General features: G+C 41.2%; 1 protein-coding gene across 2 annotated transcripts in view; it reads left to right on the top strand.

Annotated features, from left to right (window-relative positions):
- The first annotated feature begins 8,730 nt into the window (after window positions 1-8,730).
- gpr153 (G protein-coupled receptor 153) overlaps window positions 8,731-9,625 on the top strand; it is a 34,345-nt gene continuing 33,450 nt past the window's right edge. The window contains exon 1 of one of the 2 annotated variants that reach the window (XM_079558476.1): window positions 8,731-9,120. The gene's annotated coding sequence lies outside the window, so the exon portion shown is untranslated. The remainder of the gene's footprint in view (window positions 9,121-9,625) is intronic. The other variant, XM_079558475.1, reaches the window with a different exon arrangement.

The following is a 9,625-nucleotide window of genomic DNA, read 5'->3' as shown; positions in this document are numbered from 1 at the left end:
CATGGCCAGCAGTGTTTCAAGTTGGCCTGCCTGTATGTCACGGTGTGAATGAGTGCGTGGTGCTCTTATGGAAGGATACGATATCTGTGAGCGAGTGTTACTGTAGCTCGGTGTCCTTGTCAGCTGATTGAGAGGATGGTGATGTCATGGCGAAGCCCTGTTGAGTGAAGAGGGCACACGCCAGTCACATTTTTAGGACTTCACACAGACACTGGGCAGGCTCTGGGGCCTTGAGTCAACTGCTGCTTCTCGCCCACATCTCTCTGACTGCACATCCCGTCAGCGCTGTTCTGCTTTGTCCTCCTCTCACTGCAGCTACACTAGTCATAGGTTGCATTCATTCCACATCACAGTGGTGGTACAAGTTGCTTCTAACCTGTCAGGCTTCAGATGTTTAAGTGCATTTAATCAGTGATGCAAATAACTCTAAAATCATTTTTTTCCTGTAAGGAGCAATTCAACACATTACTATTTCTAAACCAGATTAAAGCTGCTTATCCAAATCCCTTTGAGTTACTGTCATTTTCCTTCGTAAAAACATATATTTGTTTTCGTCTCGTGTCTAGGGGAGTGACGTAATGTGCCCAACAGCATTACGTCACTGTTTTCAGCAACAACTCTCGACACAATCGTAAACAACATTGAAGGCAGTTAAGAGATACATCACTATTATGAGTTTGTGTCAGCCTATTTGATGCCACTGTTAAAAAACACTAAAAGTGAGTATTGGCAAAAGTGGATGTCATTTGTAAGTTGAGGCAGTGGAAGTATTATCAGCTGCTGAATGTAACTAATAAAGTAGAATCTAACTTAGTAACTTTTAAAATTAAGTAATCAGTAAAGCTATTTTCTTAAAGAAGTACTACTCAGAAATCAGTAGACAGATTACTTTAAGTAACTGTGGCAACACTGGTTCTGATTTGATTTTGATCTTGGCCTACAGGTATTTGGAAGATCCAATATTTCATGAGGTAACGCTGAATGTGAAATGTTTGAGAAGCACTGGTTTTCTATTTTCCACTACTGCCGGCAGCCCCAACCAAAAAAACAACAACATCAAAATCACAACAAAATATCACATATGACCATGAATCCTAAAATATATAAGGGTCATGGGCACTGCACTGCAATCGCCTTTCATTTTATTTTTGCTCCTTCTCTAGAGTCCTAGTTTATTGGACACTAACTTAGAACAAATTTGATTTGATCTTGAACCGCTCTTGCCTTCACCGTTTGGAACAGAACCAAAATTGGTTCTAGCAAAAAAGACACTAATTAAAAACGATCACAAAAAACACGAGGTATGCTGCAACACATCACACAAACACACATAACTTTTATTCAAAACTTAACATTAAATTTACAGTGTTCTTGACTTGATCCAATCAGCAGCAAATGTTGCTCCAAACATGCAGCCTCTCGCCACACGACTCAAGCTGGCGCGGTCCCAGACTGATTTCAGTGCAAATGTTATTGGCACTGGAATATCAATCTGGCTCCTGCCAGGTTAGTCGTCTTCACCACAGTGGGCTTCAGACCCACAAACTGCAACAAAACTGAAAAATAATTATAAAAAATATAAACATTAGATAACATTAATGAATACGTTGTCTTTACGCATCCAACATGATCACTGGCCCTGTCTTTGTCACTTCCCCATAAAATATTATTTCACTCACACATTGTGGAGGCTATTTTTAATCTAACGCTACTCCAAAAGAGGGAGAGTGCAGAATATCAATCTAAAGACGGCAACGCAAACATCTGAGGTTATTGAAAACACATAATTTAACTCCATATAATACCACTGATGGCCAATTACATGTAAAACCTGTTATCAATTATTCATACTGTTCATGACTGTCCCCGTTTCTTCGTGTTGCAGCAGCTGTTTTTTATAGACACAATATGGTAACCATGGAAACGCATGTGCCGACTTGAAATGGAAGAGATGACATTATCAGAAATAGATGTTTTTCTTGCAGGTAGCATCCACCAGAGATAAAAGACAGTAAGGCACATGGATGCAAAAAGTACATACCGCCTTTGCTCTGCCCGATCCCGTCAGATCCCAGAAGCTAAGCAGGGAAGGGCCTGGCTGGTTCTTGGATGGGAGACCGTTTGGGAACACCGGGAAGCCTGGATGAATGTAGTGAGTAAGTGGTTGGTGGGGGTCGGAGGGGCCGATGCCGCAGACAGGTTACCTCGCTTCCGTCAATCTACCCCATGGCAGCTGTGGTTACAACAGTATCTTACCACCAGTATGAAGTGAATGAATATTGACTATAATGTAGCGCTTTGAGAAACTTGGTAATACAGGTTTGTAAAACATGATACAAGTGTTTTAAAGATGACCAGTCAGTTTAACCTTGTTTAGGTCCTCACACATCTATGGTCCTCACATTCACAGTTAACTCAATACAACTGATCATGGCTCTTCAAATGTTGTATTTTAGTGACGAATCAGCTCTTTGGACCAAAAAGAGGAACGGCTCGTCCACTATCCAGGAGGCTGGAGGTTCAAATGCAGACTGTGGTAGTGTCCTTGGGCAAGACACTTCACCCACCTCCTGTGTGAATGTAGTGCATGACTGGCTGGTGGTTATTGGAAAGGCTGGTGGCACAGATTGGCAGCCTCACTTCCAACAGTCTACCCCAGGGCATCTGACCACCACCAACTGTGGAGTGAATGAATAATATACTTAATATTTTTAGAGCCCTGATTTATACGGTATCCTCAGAACTGTGGGAAATACTGCTTTCACAATTATATACATGAAACGAACCTTTGGAAAGTACAAGTACAGTTCAGAAATATTCTCTTAAAGAAATAGGCCACCGTTTTAACATACTGAGGGGTACTGTTTTGTAAGGTGTTATATTGTAAGGCATAATAAGACCTTAGGAGCACTTGGACTTTACTGAGCGGACGTCGGAGTGCTCCTAAGTTATTCTTACGCCTTACAATATAGTACCCTATTTATCCGCATAGAAAATCGACATGTTTAACTTTGTGTAACTATACTTGGACTGTGTAACTTTTCACGTAACTGTATTCAAATAGGGAAAAGGTGGAAGAGCTTGGTTGCTTTTAACTTCACCCCAGTATGGAGCTATAGGAATGCTGTGAGAAGCTAAATGTCTTTGGTCTATTTGCATGACTGAGCGCATGCACAAAAACCAGACAGGTACTCATCAACTCGTCTATGCTAAGGTAAGAACAGAATGGAAAAACGTTGGCATATTCCTTTAAAGCATACAGTTGTTGGGACAATTTCCAGTCACCCGCAACCTCTTGAATGAGAGTTGAAATTAATTTCTGCTGGGCCGCTTCGAGCCTTACCGTGTCCCTGAATCATTCAAAGACAGTTTGTACCCATTAATTCACATTCAACACAGACTGTTTCACCGGAGATTAATTTAGGCCCTAAGCTGTATCTTCTTTTTCCAAATAATGAAAAATCAAAAGGGATTCCATGTCTTTGCATCTAAATCAGCAGACTATTTTCTTCCCCTTGCACGCAGTGACTGGCATCCGAACTTTAAGATGACTGATGACGATCGGATAAAAATGCAACCGATTTTAAAGCGCGGATAAGGCAGCAAAATCGAGCATTAAATCCCGCTCTACATGTAATCCATGTTGATCTACGTTGGGGTTCAATCATTTTCTGAAGCTCAAGCCGTAACACCCCTCAAGAGACAAGACACAGCGACCCGATTTTGTGCGCATTATACATCAAGGTGAAAATAACTACGTCGATGTTGTATCTTGGCAGAGGCTGGACTTACTCACCAAACGAGCTCACTGTGTCTCTGTGTAGTTTTGGATCACCTTCACACAGCCAAGCTACATCCTGTTGTTTTCCCGGGCTCTGTGCCAACTGGGTTTTCCTATTTGAGAAGGTAAGGTGATGGGACCTATATGTCTGGCCCGGAGAAATCCCCATTTGGTGCCACAGGAGAGCGTGTGGTAGTGCACGGAAGGACTTATAACTGCTAAATTAGGGCAACATAGAGCAGCAGATAGGGTGCTCCATCATAGAGAGAAGGAGATCCAGAGGGGACGGGACACACAGCAGCAGTGTTGGTGGAGAGTAGAGGTGGCATTGAGCCAGTGGGCGGGATGCCTTCTGTTAGATCTTACTTCCAGGTCAGCAAGCTTAACACAAGGCCAAACAGGAGCGATGGGCAGTGGCGGTATTTTAGCCAAATGTCTGCAAAAGTTAACCAGTGACTAATTTTGTATTAAGCTTTCAAATGATTTCCAATTATGTTTAGTAAAGATCAGTATTACAGTATCTAACCAAATGACTCTGAAGATGCCGAAATCACAGCAGAAAACCACAAGAGACCGGGCCTTTGCCATTGCAGCTCCGAGACTCTGGAACAGCCATCCCTTAAAGAAGAACTAAGTCATTTGTTTATTTTAAAAAATCCTTTTCGTAGTCCCTCTGGGGGTAATACAAGTGTTAATTTAGGTGATTGAGGGGCGTCTTTCATCTCCTTCTGGTGTCTTTGGCCAGAAAACCACCCTTGCAACTTTCCCTGCACTGGGTCGGAGGCGCAATACACACTAATAGAAGAAGAAGCTAACAGGCGGACAGCTAACTGTGGGCTAGCACCACTTAAACAGTATTTACAGACAAGTTTGAGTGAAAAAAATATCTCCATTGTGTAATTGGGTTGTGGCACAATTTACAATATCCCTCTCTCCCTTTGTCTTTTCTGTCTGCGTAGTATTTACTCACACGGACAATTAATGAGTAAGAAAAAAACGCAACATGCTACGACACATGCAGTGGCGGTTATGGCCTCTAGGGGCATGAGTTACTTAGTTCTGCTTTAAGTGTTAAAATGGCCCAGTCTATTAATGTTTTAAGTGCTACATGTTATCCCCTAAAGAAGACCTTCACTGTTGTTTTGGTACTTTTTGCCAATGCCACATCAAAGTAATCACACTGACGTTTTTTTACAGGACTATTCTGATATTTTTTCTTTTGTCCCATACTATTTTGTCAGAATAACACTTAGACTCTCCCCACTTCATCTAGCTGCTGTTTTACAGTTTATAAAGGTGCTGTAACCTCCATCGACGTATGGCAGTCAAAGGGATTTCATTGTTCATTCACACACCTCAGTGCCTGCACCCCCAGCTAATCAATAATGTTATGTTGATCGAATGTCCTTTTTCCACCGAGCCTCTTTTTGCAAATCATACTTATTTGTCGGTGTAGATTAAGTCAGTTTCAGCTTAGCTGGTTTCGGTGCCGCATTCGTGAATAAAATAACTTGGAACGATGCAGACGTGTGAAGAGTGCGGCAGTAGCTTTAGCCCAGAGTATTGAACAGATCGGCTGGGAAGCCCTGGGGAAATATTCTTGCTGTGGTAGAGATTTTTTTTTTCCCTTGGTCATGTGTGGTGCAATAACTCTCCTGTGTGGTCTGTTTACAATGAAAGCGTGCAGGAGACTGAGACCCTTCAAGTAAATACTCAGGGATAAATATAATTCATTTAATGGCGGCAAAACCCAACACGCAAGGGACGGTTGTGCATTAGTTTCTTCACTGGGTACAATGTGAGCCTGGAGGGAGGAAGCTGCTCTGCCAAAGAGTCTTATGTAACAAGCGCTATAATGTCAATGGAAGGAGCCCGTCGGAGGAAGCATGAATAACACTGGAAAATATCATGCACTAATGTGATTAATGGGTCAAACAAAAAGCGATTTTATGGCACAAGTCCACCTCAAATGAGCAAGAATATGTTGTGTACAAAATATAGCGCTGTCCAAGCAATTTTTTATTTATACTGTATATATTAAGATATTTTTAAGATGATAGGAAATTGATCGTATGAAGAACAATATGCAAGGTGTTAAGAATGAATATTTAGCCAGGAATACTTTAACTGAATTAAGTATATTGCCACATTTTCCCATGTTGTTATGATAACAGTAAGCAATTTAAGTATTAATTTCATGATATACTGAAAATATGGATCTTTATGTTTTTCACAAGCTATGGCTGATTGTCGACACCTCTGCACTATGTTACACCATCTCCTTCTACGTTAAGCTCTGGAGTAGCTTTTGAAACTATCTTGTTAAAAACATGAAGATCCAGTTCAATGGAATAAAATTAGGATCGATAAGAATTCTTAGATTTTATCTTCAAATGTTTGTACAGCCCAAGAGTCGCCTCACAAGGCTCCACAAAACGTTCAATGTGTTCAACTAACATTAAACCATAAGGTGGAAAAGATATTACATAAGAGCAGGGCCTCAGACTAACATTTTACTTTATTTTTCATTTATTTCCATTACTTAGGCGCACCACTTAAGAAATGTTTCAAATTTTCCTGCAAACAGGATCCACTGCCAGTATGTAGTATTTAATATGTTCGCTCATTCATCTTCCATAGTCATACATGTTGAATAATAATAAATAACATTACATTTAAATGCATGAGTCTCATATGTCCAGCCAAATAAATCATAAACAGTGAAATTTTAGTTTTAACATCACACAGCTCTAAAGGAGTGCAGAATGTTATACTGTAGGAGCTGTTCAAAATGTGTCTTCTTTTTAAAAAGTGCAGAACTCAAGGATGAAGCAGTAATTTGTATTTCACTCCATTTTAAAATAATCGTTTTATGTGTGTACCTGTTTATCCTCGAGCAGTATCTGTAACAAGTTTGGCTCTGTATTACGTTTCTATCATGTAGCCTATTTCATTTATGACTGACAAATGAATATAAAGTAGGGGAAATTGATCTGTAGTCTAAAGGTTTTCCAAAGTAATTCATATTAGCTATAGCTACCCATCAGTGATCGGCTCTCTGGGCTCATGTACAGGCTCATCAAGACCAAAACTTTCCCTTTTGATCAGACATTTGCTCAGAGGAAGCAGCTTTGGGGGTCTCTTCCTGTACGATTTACGTTATATTTTAACCCTGGAAATAAGATTTTACTTTGGCCTGGACACGGGGAGATGAGCGATTACGGCGAGAACTGCATGATCTGTCTGCACCTGCACTGGTTCATCTACTACAGCTGGACACACAGGTTCCTTCAACTACTACTGCAGTCTACTCCTGCGCGTCTGAGAATTTTGTTGTTACTTTCTACAAAGTCAGAAGTTTACATACACTATAAGATTACTGTATATTTGGGAAAGCCCAGGTGATGATGTCATGTCTTTGGAAGCATGCACAAGGCAGTGCACCATTTCAGATGATCAGAGGAGACAGAGGGCAGCTACAGTTTCTCCATCCTCCAAGGTCATGCGGGTGGAGTCGACCCGGCCGAGGACAGGAACTTCTACATCACCGTGGACCACAACCTGATCATCAAGCAGGCGCGTCTGTCCGACACGGCCAACTACACCTGTGTGGCCGAGAACATCGTGGCCAAGCGCAAGAGCTCCACCGCCGTGGTCATCGTCTACGGATTTCCCATCAACCAGTGCTCCTCCTGTGACCAAAACAGTGAATATGGCGGCCGCGACACAACTATCTTTCACCAAAGAAAAAAAAAGAGTGGAAAAAGAGTGGTGCGCCCTGAACGGGTGCTGCAGCCGGATGCTCTCTCATCGAATGCAATTTCTCCATCTGTGAGATCAATAAAGTATCATCTTATCTTATCTTATCTTATCTTAAGTCTGGTTCATCCTTGGGTGCAATTAAGACACTTGAAGGTGCCATGTTCATTGGTTCAAACTATTTTATGCAAGTATAAAAATGATGGAAATGACCAGTCATCATACAGATCAGAAAGAAGATGGGCTCTGTGTCCCAGAGATGAACGTGCTGTGGACTGAAATGTGAATATCAACCCAAGAACAAATGCAAAAGACCATTGCTCCAAAAGAAACATAAAAAAGCCAGATTGGAGTTTGCAAATGCACACAAGGATAAAGACGTGGGGCTGTTTTGCTGCGGGAGGGACAGGCGCACTTCACAACATAGATGGAATCATGAAGATAGAATACTATGTGGAAATATTGGAGCAACATCTCAAGGAAGTTAAAGCTTGGGCACAGATTGGTCTTCCAAATGGACAATGACCCAAAGTATATGGCCAATACTGGTTACAAAGGGGCTTAAGGATAACAAGGTGCAGGCAAGGTGGCCTCCAAATTTGGCTCAGTTACACCAGTTCTGTTTGGTACGAATGGACCAAAATTCCTGCCAACTATTGTGAGAAGCTCGTGGAAAGAAATCCATCACGTTTGACCAAAGTGATACAGTTTAAAGGCAATGCTTCCGAATATGAATGTGAACTTTTGGCTTTGTAAAAAAGTAATATAAAATCATGTAGAAAATGGTATCTCTCATTCTTCTGGCATTTAGGAAACAGAAATGTTTTAATTTTTTTAAATTCGAATTGATCTAAAAATAAATAAATAAATAAATAAATAAATAAATAAAGGGTAAAAGTTAATTCTGGTTTCAATATTCCCACTGTAATGAGCTATAAATCCACTGGCTCCATATGTACAGTATAATTATGCCTACGCCTACTTCTTAGTATTTTTTGCAAAACAGCCTAATTTCTGATTTTCCTAATTCACGCAATGAAACAAAACGCTTTCGTAATTACGTAATTTGCCAAACTTGGTCCCAGTGCGTGAAAGCGCAAACTCCGCTTTGTCAGAATGCCGACCTGGTTTCTATGAATTATTTCTCATTGCGGTTCACTCCCACGGCCACGGAGCGTCTGATCCACGAACGCGCCTGTGACGGGAGCGCGCAGGAGTCATGCCTCTCGCATCGCTCGCATCACCAGCATCGGAACACATAAGAGCAAATCCAGCTTTGTCTCTAAATTAGCCTCTTTCTTGCGCTTCTTTTGTGTTGTCAGGCTAAACTCGTGCTGTTCTTTCCAACTCGTTTGTCAGAAAAAAAGACCGTCTTTTAAAAACAACGATTGCAAGAAGACAATTGAAGAGGAGTAACCGCTGTGTTCGTGCGTTTTCATCGCTTCCTTGCGCACGTCTTTTTTTTTTTTTTAAGTTGACGCTTCAGTTTGGGGATGTAAAAGCCACTTTGAGGGATTTGAACAAGCGTGGCACAAGACGAGCGTCTCCATAAGCCTTTTACAATGAGCCTCATTTGAAAGGTAAGACGCTCACATTTAAGTCCTCCAAACACTGATAATCAACACAATAGAGCGTAACCTGTTTTTATAATGAACGTAAAAAACAGGCTGTGTCCGAACAGGTGGCGCTTGTCTTCGCTGCACGAGTGGCATCACTTTGCGAAGCGAGAGAAGAATGCTTGAATTAGCTACGATTCATACAGTATATGACCCATTTTAGTTAGGGAATGTGAGCTAATGGAATTACATTCAAGCTAGATAAGGATAAGGAGTGGGCTTCTTAAAGGAACAACAAAGACTGAGCTAGTGTAATATGACATTTAGCATAGGTCTTTAATGAAGTGGATCACAATGAGCTGTAGTGGCTTACAAGGAATGACCGTCATTAGATGCTTGAGTTAACATTGTGTGCGTAAAACGCAGCCGTTGTGAACGTCAGACAGTTAAGGCTTCCAACGCGAAATGCCAAATCTTCACCTTTACATTTATGGTTAAAATACCGCGTGAGCGTGACATTTGGGGGAAT

The sequence above is a fragment of the Gobius niger genome (assembly GCF_951799975.1).
Source record: "Gobius niger genome assembly, chromosome: 6".
Classification (NCBI taxonomy): domain Eukaryota; kingdom Metazoa; phylum Chordata; class Actinopteri; order Gobiiformes; family Gobiidae; genus Gobius; species Gobius niger.
The sequence above is the reverse complement of the archived record's forward strand: the minus strand, read 5'-3'. Positions and strand labels throughout refer to the sequence as shown.